At 35.2% G+C, this 14754-nt stretch overlaps 1 long non-coding RNA gene and 1 pseudogene across 26 annotated transcripts in view; both read right to left on the reverse strand.

Moving 5' to 3' along the window:
- Positions 1 to 501: 501 nt before the first annotated feature.
- The window catches only part of LOC115849793 (uncharacterized), a 48381-nt gene continuing 34128 nt past the window's right edge, over positions 502 to 14754 (reverse strand). For 19 of the 26 annotated variants that reach the window (XR_009562909.1, XR_009562898.1, XR_009562895.1 and 16 more), the window contains 6 exons: positions 14407 to 14521; positions 14059 to 14256; positions 11369 to 11498; positions 6855 to 6995; positions 5980 to 6094; positions 502 to 3943 (listed from right to left, as the gene is read on the reverse strand). This is a non-coding gene — a long non-coding RNA (uncharacterized lncRNA). Of the gene's footprint in view, positions 3944 to 5979; positions 6095 to 6854; positions 6996 to 11368; positions 11499 to 13328; positions 13439 to 14058; positions 14257 to 14406; positions 14522 to 14754 lie in introns of all 26 variants that reach the window. The other 7 variants (XR_009562914.1, XR_009562913.1, XR_009562911.1 and 4 more) reach the window with 7 other exon arrangements.
- Positions 13034 to 13118, reverse strand: LOC115849804 (small nucleolar RNA SNORD116; annotated as a pseudogene).

Here is a 14754-nt window from a genome sequence, read left to right on the forward strand (position 1 = left end):
TTTACACATTACATAGATATATAACATAAAAGGAAGTACAGAACACTATAAAAGTATGTGTGTATATCTATGCATACACTCACACACATTTTGGGATGTGTGTGTGTATGTGTATATGTATGTCCAAAAGGAAACGCAAGAAACTGTAACATAGTTGTCTCCAGGAAAGGGAAATTGAGTGGTTATGGAAGACAGAATTGAAAAGATATATTACCTTTCACTGAAAATCACTTTTTCAATTTTGAATTTTGTAACATATATTATGATTTTAAAAATAAAATTTAAAAAATGCTTCTGGGGGAAAGCAGTGTTATGATTTCTCTAACTTATTTAAAAATACTTTAAAAATAACATGAAGTGAATATGGCAAAATGTGGTAGAACCTGGGTTACTGGTATTTGTAAAGTCACTGTTCTTTTCTCCTTATACTCTGTGTGAAGTTTTATAAAATTCAGAACAGAGAAAATCTTTCATTGCCAAGAACAAGTGAAAATCAGTGGATTACACATGTTTAAGAATTTATTAGGAAAAAACCACAGAGGAATACAGAAAAAATATATAAATAAATTAGAACATTAAAAAAAACAACACTGATAAATTATACCAAAGAGCTGATTGGGGAACAGGGGAATGGAGAAATAGTGATGATAAAAATCCATGAGTCAAACTCATTTCATTAAAAAAGACATAGCAGAAACAACCAAGACTGGAATGAAAATGGATATTAATTGAGACAAGAGAAATTAACAGAGTGATGAAAGAACACTTTGTATTACTTCATCCTACATACCGTGTTTGCAAATCTACTTGGACTGTGATTTTCTAGTAGAAAACAAGTTAAATATAAGATAATAAAACAAAAAATAAGCAATAACCGTAGAAAAAAGTGAGAACACTTTCTAGATAGTTAGCCTCAGTTCTACTCCAAACCACCAAAAACAAAGGAGAATTCAGGTGATTTAAATGATGTGTTCGCTTAACTGCTGATGTTAATGCCAAACCTTTTCAACCCATTCTAGAGCACAGAGTAAAAAGAAAATCCTTAAAATTATTTTAACACAACCAGAAAATCTAATATACAAACATGACAAAAACAGAACAAAAAAGAAAATTACAGATCAGTTTCATCTAAGTAGTACACCTGCAAAAATTCCAAATCAAATTAAGATACTCATAATTCAGTAGTAAATTTAAAAAGCAAAACTTCTTTTTAACCAAAATGAGTTTGCTGAATAAACAATAAAAGGAATATAAGGAAATTTCAATATTAAAAATGAATTATTTCACAATGATAAAAGTTTAAAGAATAATATAATTGTTTATGCAAAAAGCATTTGATTATATCTACCACTTGGTTTTGATTAAAATTCTTTAGAAATATATCAAAGGTAAGAGACTTTTCCTAACACAATACACAAGAATCTCAAATTTAAAATTAGCATCTTACTTTGATGACTGAGACTACTTACATCAAAATAACTTACCTATTGGAACTAAGACCTGATACCACCCCTAGCAGGGTTCTATAAACAAGATAGAACTGTAAACCAACAAATAAATTCAGTCTGTTCATCTAAGCAAATAGTTCTTCCATCATTGATAACTTATTATTCATATAGGGAAGTAGCTCATTCATCAGACAAAAATTTGATTATCTAAACTCACATCAAGGTCCTCATCTTACTCTTTCATCGACTTCAAACTATCGCAGGACAAATTTTGCCCACTCTTAACCAGTTCCCTGCCTTGAAAATCCTGCCTTAAACCACATCAACCCATCCCTCAAAGCCCTAATTTCCTGCTTTTGAAACACTACTAAACCTTGTCAAAGTGGTGTTTTCCCTTGCTGCAGTAGGTTTCTGAGAGTCTTTTTGCTTAATAGACCAGCAAAAACATGCTGGTCAAACCCAAGAAGTATCCATTAAAACCTAATTAAATCAATGGTGGGTAATATTCCCACAATTGTTTAAGTGCTCTGAAAGTATCAGTCAGTGAATTTTATCAACATAACTAAAATCCAGATCATTTGGAAGAGGAGAATCACAACTATCAGTATTTTCAAAGGATTTAGTACATAATTTGAAAAAAAATTCTGAAAAGCCATGAGAAAGAGTAAGGAGATCACTTACCCCCAAAACAAAACAAAACTTCCAGATATAGAAAAATTAGCAAGTAAGAAAATAAACTGAAAGAAGATACCCCCACCACAAAGTGAAAATATTAACAGTAATTAAAATTATTGAATAAAAAGAAAGACATACCTTGTTCTTGGATAGGAAGACTATTGTTAAAAACCAATTCTCCACTAAATTAATTTATTGAAGTTGATGAAATTGCAGTCTAAACTGTAATTTCTTCCAATGAGAAGACACATGAGACAGGAGGCAGAAGAAGAGACACACAGACCCACAGAACAAAAATGGAGCCAGTCACAGATGAGAATACAGCATATATGCAAGATGGCATTACAGATAAATGGGCAATTATTGGCAAATAATCGCAAGTAATGGCAAATAACTTGGCAACTTTAAGATTTGAAATAAAAAAACTTTCTCATGATTTAAGAATTTGAATTAAAAAACACAAAATAATTAGAAGTTAACACAGGTGGAGAGTTTTATGGGATCAGTGTAAATATCTTTCTAAAATGACATGAAACTCAGAAGCCATAGAAGCGAACATGGTTATACTTGGACACATAACAGTCATACACATTCTTATAACAAAAATGAAGTTTAAAAGTGTGTAAAAAATATCTGTAATGCTTGACAATCGAAAGCTTATTCCCCCAATAATAAATGAGCTCTCTGAAATTAGCAAGAGATTAAAACCTCCACCCACCCCCAAAATTGGATATAAAAAGAAAATTTAAAAATACAGATGGCTAATAAACATATGAAAAAATGATCACACTCAAAAATGAAAGAAATACAATTTAAGACAATAGTTTGGGCTATCACACTGGCAAAGATTTTAAATAGTCATAAAATTCATTATCTGTGAGGTTGTGGGAAAGCTGGCAATCTCATTCATTGCCATTTGAGGATAAAGTTGTTACCACATTTTAAAGGAAATCTTGTGATCATTTTCAAAATTTGAAATGTGCATATACTTAATCCCAGTATTTTCACTGCTGAGTAATTTATTATGATATAATAGACAAATGCAAATTATTGATATATAGGGAGGTTCATTGCACAGAAATTTGGTGCTAACATAAATATCTATGAATGAGAAATGCTTAAAACATTTAATTATATTTCATGTACAAAACAATCATGCAGTCATTCAACAAATGACACAGATATGTATTACTGAAACAGAAAAAGGTATTGAAAAAACTGTTAAATGAAATGCAATTTGAAGAATAATGTGTACAATATAGCTCCACTTTCAGAACCCCCCAAAATATCTTGTGTGTGTGTGTTTGTGTGTGTGTGCATCTATCCACTTAAAGAATGCACACAACTTATTTAATAGAGGATAACTCTAGGAGATAGAATTGGGAGAGAGGAGGGCACTTAATTTATATATTAGATATTTAGATATGCTTTGAATTTTTGAAAAAATTTTAATAGAACTTAATTTTTAAATTTACCACATGGCAAATGAAAATTATAAATGTATATTTATGGGAGCACTGAGCAATTCCATCATTCTGAGTTTCTTGTGCAATAATATTTCCTCTACTGAGGCTCCTGGGATTGAGTCAAGTGGAAGCAAGGGAAACAGTCACCATGCCCAAATTAAAGTCTCATCGATGATATCCCAACATGAGCATTTCTCAGTTAAGCATTTCTTATCTGCAGGAGGAATCCACTGCAACACAGGAAATAGAAGAGTTTCCATGCACAAAGAAGACTGTATCATTGTTTTGAAGAAGCTGATGGTAGAAGTAATGGTACCCACAGTAACAAATCCACCTCGTCTCTGTGGTCATCACCTGCAAGGACACAGTGGGGAAAATTGGCAAAGGTGAGGCACACATTTTCTAAGGAGCCTGTCAGGGGGGCTATGAAATCCTTGTACACTCTTCCTCTACATGTTCTGGAAAAAATCTACACAGAATACACAGAGAAAACCACATTTTCAGCAACTGGGTGGCTGCTATGGCCAGAAAAGTGACTTTAAGACTTCCTAAAGGGTGCAAAACACTGGTGATACATTTTTCTCCTTTGCTTGGCCAAAAAATGATGGAGATCTCCAACTATCTCAGATATTTATCTGTCTCTTCCCCTCTGAATTTGGCTCTTTAAAGTTCTAGGTCACTCATTCATTGACTCAATTATTTCAGGCAAAACTACTTGTCTACCTTCCAGTCTAATAATTATTGAGAATCTATTATATCTCATGCATATAATAATTCTCTGATAACACAATGGATCCAGCCAAGGAGTTTAGTTTGTTGGGTAAGAAAAGTTAAGGAAATCTTTCATATTAACAGTAAATGTACTAACTGAGATGTAGAAAACTATGAAGATATACAAGAAAAGTTGTATCTCTTTTATTCCCCCCACATCTTTATTGTAGTATAAATGTTTTACAATGTTGTGTTAGTTTCTGCTGTACAACAAAGTGAATCAGCTATATGTATACATATATCCCCCTATCCCCTCCCTCTTGAGCCTCCCTCCCACCCTCCCTATCCCATCTCTCTAGGTCATCACGAAGTACCAAGATGATCTCCCTGTGCTATACAGTAGCTTCCCATTAGCCATCCATTTTACATTTGGTAGTGTATATACATCAATGCTACTCTCTCACTTCATCCCAGCTTCCCCTTCCCCCCCATTCCGTGCCCTCAAGTCTGTTCTCTACATCTGCATCTTTATTCCTGCCCTGCCACTAGGTCCATCAGTACTGCTTTTTAAAACTCAATATATATGCATTAGCATATGGTGTTTCTTTTTCTCTTTCTGACTTACTTTACTCTGTATGACAGATTCTAGGTCCATCCACCTCATTACAAATAACTCAGTTTCGTTTCCTTTTATGGCTGAGTAATATTCCATTGTATATATGTGCCACATTTTCTTTACCCATTCATCTGTCGCTGGACACTTAGGTTGCTTCCATGTCCTGGCTATTGTAAATAGTGCTGCAGTGAACATTGTGGTACATGTCTCTTTTTGAATTATGGTTTTCTCAGGGTATATACCCAGTAGTGGGATTGCTGGGTCATATGGTGGTTCTATTTTTAGTTTTTTAAGGAACCTTCATACTGTTCTCCATAGTGGCTGTATCAATTTACATTCCCAACCAACAGTGAAGGAGGGTTCCCTTTTCTCCACACCCTCTCCAGCATTTATTGTTTGTAGATTTTTTTGATGATGGCCATTCTGACCGGTGTGAGGTGATACCTCAAAATGGATGAAAGACCTAAATGTAAGGCCAGACACTATAAAATGCTTAAGGAAAACATAGCCAGAACACTCTATGACATAAATCACAGCAAGATCCTTTTTGAACCACCTCCTAGAGTAAGGGAAATAAAAACAAAAATAAAAAATGGGACCCAATGAAACTTAAAAGCTTTTGCATAGCAAAGGAAACCATAAACAAGACGAAAAGACAACCCTCAGAATGGGACAAAATATTTGCAAATGAAGCAACTGACAAAGGATTAATCTCCAAAATATACAAGCAGCTCATGCAGCTCAATATCACAAAAACAAACAACCCAGTCCAAAAATGGGCAGAAAATCTAAATAGACATTTCTCCAAAGAAGACATACAGATGGCCAACAAATGCATGAAAAGATGCTCAACATCACTAATCATTAGAGAAATGCAAATCAAAACCACAGTGAGGTATCACCTCACACAGGTCAGAAGTTATATCTCTTAACTCATTATACAATCTGGCCTTTCAATTAGAATGTAACCACAAGTCATCAATCTTCAGAAAATTAATGTCTAACTTTCTACCCAGATGCGGTTGCTACTAGAAAGCGAGGATTATTCTGACAAAAACCTTACCTTCAGAGGGTAGCCCTTGGACAACAGGTAGGTGAATAGGCTCTGTCTGAAGAATCTTGCTTCAGGGATTTACTGGTATCATTCATTCCCAAAAGAGTTCCCAAGAAGTCATCTTCTGGGGGGGGGGGGGAAGAAAAGAAAAGAAACACCACTTCCAGTGAAAAAGGCAATTCAGCTGGAAGCTGGGAAGTCACCGTTCGGTACTCTCCCAGATTGATTTAATTTGGAAGCTGCTTTCTACTCCGTTACGCAGCTCTGAAATTATACCTAGCTAGCTGCTCATAATTCTATACATCTCAATATCAACACCTTGTATCAGAACCTTTCTCTCTTGTACATTTCCAAAGCTGACTGGATTGCCTGGATCCTGCTGAAAATTGTTTCTTTTTTATCATTTATTTTTTTCTGCTTAGTTGGCCAGGTTATTTATAAAATCACTCTATATCATCTATTTATATATCTATTCTCAATAAAATTTTATTGAAATCCTACTCTATGTCTGACAGCCCATTAGGCGCTTGTGTCACAAAAATGAATCTAAAAACATCAGGCCATAAGAAATTAAAACCCCATTTGATGAATCAGTCATACAAATAAAGAGCTGAGAAGTAACTTAGTAAATGGTCCTATAGAGGTAAATTTAGTTTTAGGATAGAATAGTTGAGGAAAGACCCCCATTTAGGAAGACCTGTTATGACCCAAAGCTGTAACTTCCAATTACTATTCTCACGCTCATCTGGATCTTGGATTGGTTTTTAATGCTATTTAGCTACAACCAAATGTCATCAAACTTAAGAAGAGCAAGATCTATCAATGCCTATCCACCTGAGGCCTTTTTCTAATAAACATGCAGTTCCCTGCCTGTATAGTCATACCTGCGAGGGTGTCCAAAGGACCACAGGTGGGAAGGGAGAGCACTGGCTGAGAAGTAAGTTGTCACCTCCTTCTCTAGAACTGACATTCAAAGGTTAAGGCAAAAGCATAGACAGTTTCCCTTTCCTTCTAGGCTCTATCACCTGACAGGAAAAAAAAAAAAGAGGAAAAATAACAGTTTAAGAAAGAGTATATGCAGATATAAATGCACCTATGTGTACATATAAACTGTACACAAACACACATGCACGTAATCTAATTTAACAATAAAACATTCATAAAATGTGGGTATCCTGTGCTACACACAGACTGGGCAGGGTGGATGTCGCTAAGTCCTTTGTGTGTTATGTGCACGACCTTCAGACATGCACTGCTCTCTTTCCCCCCTGAGGTCCAATAGACACAGAGAGTATCTGACCAATAATTATGTTAGCAAGGGAAAATATTCCCATTCCATTAAGACTAAATGTTAGAAAACAATTTTTTTTACTATTATGTACAGATCAATGAAAACATGGTTTCTCTATTACAACCTGCTGAAGTCCAACAGACGCTCCCAACAATTCCAATGGCAAAAGAAAATTGTTTCTAGTTTATCAATTATCATAAAACCATCTTTAGAAAAAATATGCCTGTCAATAATATCCAAATACCTAGAAACATTGGATTAAGCTAAATTACTCTTTTTAAAAAAATAGTCTAAAATTTGCCCCAGAACAATAATCTAGTGAAAAGGTACAGTTCTGTGCAATAATCAGAAGTGTACTAACTATTCTTCATCTAAAACATATACATAAATACAATATTTTAATATATGATTTTTAAGCAATCTCAATATAACTATAGATGTGACAAAATGAAGAACACATTTGATTACTATGTTCAGATTATCTTCAAAAATGCAGAGAACAATGGCTTACATGTGATTTACTGATCTCAACTTTGCTGATCACCCGATGAACAAATGAAAAACTGTATCTATCTTAAAGATGTCTGAATACTCTTTCTGAAGTCATCTGCGGAACACTATATCACACATTTTATCAAATGTATTTACAGGTTTTCTTCTATTATCATGTTAACCATTAAAATATATTGAAATACTAGATTTATGTAAAGGAGTAAAATTTTAACTTCTATATTAAAGTTAAGCAAAAAACATACACTTGTTAAAACATGCATTGGTCTTCTGAATATAAACATATTGATACAAGGCCACTGTCTTATTTCATTTTCTTGCTTCCTGACAAGTCAATAAACAAATTTAGAAATATTTATCATAATGTGATAGCTTATAATTCTACTTTCCAACATAGTTTTCCAAAATAATCTTACCTAAAATTTCAACAACTTTTTAAAGATGTTATTTTTATAATAACTATATCTCTTACCATATAGTGACATACATGTAATAACTCTAGATAACTTGTGTCCAACAGAACTTTGGTTTCTGCTAAACAAAGGTCTGGAAATCTTAGGGGTGAGAAAAAGCATATCATTGTGCATATGTTATTGCACAATGGCTATTGCAATAGCCATTGGTCTCAGACACAGCAAATTTAGTCCTAAATATTCCTGCTGGAAAATATATAGATGTGGACTTTGAGTTTTCTGAAAGTTCCAATAGAAGATAAGCATCCATTGCCTTCAAAGAAACCTACACAGACACACTTCTTCAGAAAATATTTAAGACCTAAGTTAAGATAATGTATTGAGGAAGAGAAGGATATTAAGTGCCTCTAATGGAAAAAGAAACACAACCTTCTTAAATCACTGTCTCTGTAAAACCTGCTACTACTAAGGAAATCTTGGCAAATGGTAGCAAGTGCTCTGGCTTACATCACACCTGTTTTTTATATAGTTGGATGGCAGAAACATGTTCAACAGTGTTTCACAACCTTTTTTTCCCATCACCTGCCTGGATATCCTTCTTAGACATTTTCTCCTAGTTTTCAACACTGCCCCCAAATTTTAGTACCACAGATATGCTGTATATCTGCTTATGTACTATGGTTGTTTGGAGGACAATGAACCACTGTAATATTTAAGATTTCTTTTGATTCCCAAGAACCAATTTTTCACCTCAGGAGGATGACATCGACTATGTTGAGAATACACTGTGAATACTTGTTAATTTGAGAAAAATAACTAAACAGGTAAGGAGCGCATAGAGTGTTCCATTCTGTCATGAACTGTGTTTGAGGCAGTTTCCCATTCTCTTCAAATGGTCACTCAACAGGACACACTGCTGAGGTTTCAGGGACCTTCTCTCAATCATATACCTCATTTTGGCCCAACATCATCTTCATTCCTAAAAAGGAAGGAACTATTCAAGCACTCTAAATGTCCAATGCCTTTATGCTTTGAGTTAAGCACAGAAGTGTCAAAAATTCTAGAATCTACAGGAATGGAAACCATGGAGAACTCACCATATTATTAATGTATGTATCTGATGTTATAACAAGGGTCCTCCCAAAAGAGATTAAACTATTGACAAGCAAAACAAAACGAACAAATAAACAAAAACAAATTAAAAAAACCACTGACTAGCAACAGGTAAATTTGAATGATAGTATATTGTCAATGAATCTTCTGGAAACTTCACAGAGATCAGCACTGATACTGATAGTAATGCAAACCTAATATCAATGGCATGTTACTGAGTTTAAAGTGCAACTAGAACATTGCTTTCCTCCACAGCCACCTCCTCTCAAGAAAACACAATGAGACAAATAGTAGCATTCCTCCAACCAACCTAGCTTTCAGTTAAATGGGTTTTCCCTATAGCTATTCTGGGTTTTACTTTTATGTCATTGATCTTTGCTCAGAAATTTATTATTTACTCCCTTTTACTTGATTTGGGTTTAATTCTCTAGTTTAGTCTTTTTCTTGCTTCTTAGGGTTAAAGCTTAGATTATTTGTTTGATATTTTTCCTCTTTTCTGATATAATCATTTAAAACTATAAATTTCCCCCTAGGCATGTCTTTAGTTGTATCTGACTCAGTTCTAAATGTTTTCTTTTATAATTTTGTCTTTGACCATGGGTTCTTATAAAAGATGTTAATTTCCAAATATTTAGTAATAAGCCAGATTGACTTGTTTGATTTCTAATTTAATTTCTTCTGTGGTCACAGAACATACTCTACACAATTTCAATCTTTTAAAATTCACTGAGTTCAGTTTTATAACTTAGCATATGACCTATGTCAGAAAATGTTCCAGATGTGTTTGAAAATAATTTGTGCTCTGCTATTGTTAGGTAGAGTGTTCTATATATGTCAGGTCAAGTTGGTTGATAAGATTGCTCAAGTATGCTATAACCACACTGATTCTCTATATTGGTCTATCAATTATTAAGAAGAGGGTACTGAAGAGCCCAGATGTTACTGCTTAATTGCCTATTTATCCTTTTGATTATGTTGGGTTTTGCTTTATGTAATCTGAGACACTATTACTTGATGATTATGTAATTAAACCTTCTATCATATAATATCCTTCTTAATTTCTAGTAATAGTTTACCATAAAGGCTATTTTCTCTGATGTCAGTATAGCCACTCTTGCTCTCTTCTGGGTATTCTCTGCATGATATAATTACTAATCCTTTACCTTCATACAGTTTGTGTTTTTTGTTCTGAAGTATCTCTTTTATAAACAATGTATACCTGTTTAATTTTCTTTCGTTTTTTTTTTTTTTTTTGCGGTACGTGGGCCTCTCACTGTTGTGGCCTCCCCGTTGCGGAGCACAGCCTCCGGATGTGCAGGCTCAGCGGCCATGGCTCATGGGCCCTGCTGCTCCGCAGCATGTGGGATCTTCCTGGACCAGGGCACGAACCCGTGTCCCCTGCATCGGCAGGCGGACTCTCAACCACTGCACCACCAGGGAAGCCCTGTTTAATTTTTTAAATTAAATCTCCCAGTTTCTGTCTTTTAAATTTAATATAATGGTCATGTGGTTGGATTTATGCCTGCCATTTTCCTATCTGTTTTCTAGATGTCATATCATTTTGGTTTCTCTGTTCATTCTTAGCTGCCTTGTTTGTATTAAATAGATACTTCTTATTGTACTATTTTAATTCTTTGGTAGTTCTTTTAATGTTTTTGAGTTATTTGCTTAGTACTGACCCTAGGGTTTACAAATGCACCTTAAATTATCACAATCTACTTCAGAGTAACACTAATTTTGTTATATGTCCTTTTATATATCTTGAACTCAGTTTCAGAGCAGTGATTCTGTCACTTATTTTGTCCAGATTTTCCAACATATCAATTATTGAAGCCATCATTGGCCCCAGCATGTTTATAAAGCAATTGTGAGCCTGAGATAGGTGACAGACACGGAACAATAAGGATCCCATCACCACTGGATACACAGTCCATGCTGCTAAGTCATGGAGACCAGCAAACCCAGTCAGCGATCCAGTTCCATGTCTGACTAATGCAGATAGACTCTCAGTGTCATTGGAACATTGCAAGTCCCTAAAAGAATATCAGTATCCTCAGGACAAAATGCTTACCTTTGTGAGAATTCACACAGGCCTTTGATGATGGGAAGTAGAATTATTCCCAACACTTTCCTTCATGTCTCATCTCACGGGGAAGGGATAAACTCATCCTTATGAAACCCAGTTTTTGGAACATGTCAACCTGTGGGAAAGATAAATGTGCATCTAGATGAGAAGTAGGATGAGTCCATTTGTCAACTATATACAAGACAGGAGCGTTCACTATGTATATGCATAGTGTAATACATATTATCATTCTACTGAGATGTTTCTGAAATTATTCAAAAGACAGATAGTGCAAAAATTGGGGGTGGAAAAGTGCCTCATATGACTCACCAGATTATTAATGCCTCACACTCTTTGGATTAACAGACACTTCACAAAAGCAATAAAATTCTAAATTGCGTAGTAAAATATTCTAGGAACATACATTTATTAAAATTGGATATTACATATGGAAGGCATTGTTTTGATTTTTCCCAGAGAATGGAGCTAGTGCAAGTGACAAAAACAGCACTTCTTTGGTGTGGCAGTGAGAATTACAAGCAGCAAAATATCCCTTCTCTCTAACATCACTTCCAATCTGCAAAGCACAAGGAAAATTAGGGAGCTGAGAAAGAAAACTTTCCTAATGTAATATTTAGTAACAAGTTGTTATAAGGAATACATCAAAGATATTCAGTGGCAATCAATATGACAAGAATGCAGCTGCATGACACAGGGATATTGGCTCGGTGCTTTGTGACCGCCGGGAGGGGTGGGATAGGGAGGGTGGGAGGGAGGGAGACGTAAGAGGGAAGACATATGGGAACATATGTTTATGTATGACTGATTCACTTTGTTATAAAGCAGAAACTAACACACCATTGTAAAGCAATTATACCCCAATAAAGATGTTAAAAAAAATATGACAAGAACTATAAATGCTCATTCCTTGGAACATATTAATTTAGAAATATTTGTTCTAAGACATTTGTCTCAAAGTTTCCTCAGTGTACCCACCAGAACTTCATTCATTATAACTAGGATCTTTCTTTAAACACATTAGAAATCCATTGGGGGTATATAAAAGTGTATAAGGAAATCCATGTAAAACAAACAAACAAACACAAGAACTGGAAATTTAATCATTTAACATCTGAAAATGTTTAATGCAGTATATAGTTGAAGCCAGTACTTGTGTGTTGCTCTTTTGGTTGATGAGAAAAACAAAAAACAAAGAAACAATAATTCAATCCTAGTGACTGGTTGGCAAGCAAATTAAAATATATTGTGAAGGTCTCACATATAGTACCTACTTTTTAATTATCATATATTTGTTTCACTTACTAGGGAAAAGTAAAAATCCATAATCTGTATTTTGACCACCTATAAATAGCACTCAAGAGAGGACTCCAGTAGCTCAGACAACTGTGTGAATGGCTCAAGTGTAGGTACAACCATTTCTAGAATCTTCAGTGCTCATGTGCTAGTTCCCCAGGGTCTGTTTACTACAAGTGTATTTATGCTGCCAGCTAAAGACTCAAAGGGTTGCAATTTCACCTGACAATTAGATATGAATAGACACTGTACAGTTCAGTTCCTCTAATGCATGCAAGCAGCTTAGCCTGATACCACATGAATGAAATCACTGATCTCCACCCTGCAAATATTTTGCTTAGGGTGGGTATCTATGCTAGACCTCAGTTTCACAGAAGTGATTGTGTAACTCATTTTGTTCAGATTTTTAAATGAGATCAATTATTATAGCAATCATTGATACACATGAGTTTCTAAAATAGGGCACTGCTCACCTCAGAAAGTGAAAGAGACTCTGAAGTTCATCACTTATCTACTCTACTCAGTTATGGAGACCAGACCCCACATCAGTGATCCAGGCTTCACAGCTGACTATCATAGACAGTGCCTATGGTAATTGGAATATTATATAATCCTTAGAAGGAAGGTCAATATTTTAGGGACAAATGCTTACTGACTTGAGAATTCCCACTGGCCTCTTAGGATGGGCCTTTCCTTCATGTTGCATCTCAAGGGGAAGGAATAAACATTTTCATAGGAAACCTGAGCTCTATCCTTGTTACCCTGTGGGAGTAGAATAAAAATGTGGAAAGATTAGAAGTAAACCTGTCCATTGGCCGGTCAGGCATAAGACAGTAGGGTTCAATAATGTACCCTCCTATTAAATAAGCTAATGCATTGCTCTGCTAGGGTGTTTCCAGTGTTATTCCAACAACATTAATTGTATTAGGCTCTCTGGCCTCCATAAGAGCAAATATTGTCCAACATTTTCTGCCAGACAAATTAAATGTGAAATCAGACTGTCGGAATGTGCTTAAAGTTCCAGGAAAATGTTGGCCTGGTGAACAATTCAACCACAACAATGCATATAATACATATATATTCTGTAAATTAAACCTCAGAATTATTTTATCCTCAAAGATGACCCAATGGATTGGGGAGGAGAAAACTGCCATGATAGGGAAATAAAGAACAGTTGTCTAAAAATCACTTATAGCACTAAACTTGCCTGAGCTCAGGAACCTGGCAATTTGCAGAGGATGCACAGTTACTCTACGCCTGATTCTACATGGTATGGTCACAGCAATGCAGGCAGGACTCACACAGGCACAATAAATACCGACATGTGACTAGAGAGGTTGGGAGGGTGCAGAGAGGAAAAGTCAAACACTGAGCCCTCTCACCATGAAATACTTCCCATCCTATTGTCAGGGTGGTGCTCACCAGGCCACACTGCTGAGGATTCAGTACATTTGGCCAAGCACACCCCTCAGTAGAAACAGTTTCTCTCTGCCACACTGGTGAGGAATGGCTTTACTTTCATCTCCATGCTTAATTCCTGTATGAGGCATTAGTAGGAAGACTGAGAAAATGCAAAAATTCTGGAAAAGAACAGAAAGAAGCCTCAAAGAATCACCAGATTATTAAGTCCTCACACTGTTTGAATTGACAGACTCTACAAAACACCAATTAAATTCTTAATTACTTAAAAAATAATAACTCAGGAAAAATTATAAAAGATTAGATGTTACCTTGAGAGTGCATCATTGGATTTCTTCTTAGATAAGGAGCTGGCAGAAGTGACAAAACCAGCTCTTCTTCGGTGGGGTGGTAAGAATTCCATGCAATTCCAATATTACTTCCAACCTACAAACCACAGAGGAAATTAGAGGAGTTGAGAAAGAAAACCTTCCAAGTTGAATATTAATTGATAAGAGGTTATAAGGAATTAATTACATATATTTGCTGACCACCTGTATGATAAGAATAAAAATAGCATTGTTCCATGGAACAGGAACGTATAGAAAGTCATTTGTTCTAAGACCTGGTCAAAATTTCTCCAAAGGACCCTTAGAATCACTCATTAAAACTGGGATCTC

This window comes from Globicephala melas, chromosome 2, assembly GCF_963455315.2.
Source record: "Globicephala melas chromosome 2, mGloMel1.2, whole genome shotgun sequence".
NCBI classification, from domain to species: domain Eukaryota; kingdom Metazoa; phylum Chordata; class Mammalia; order Artiodactyla; family Delphinidae; genus Globicephala; species Globicephala melas.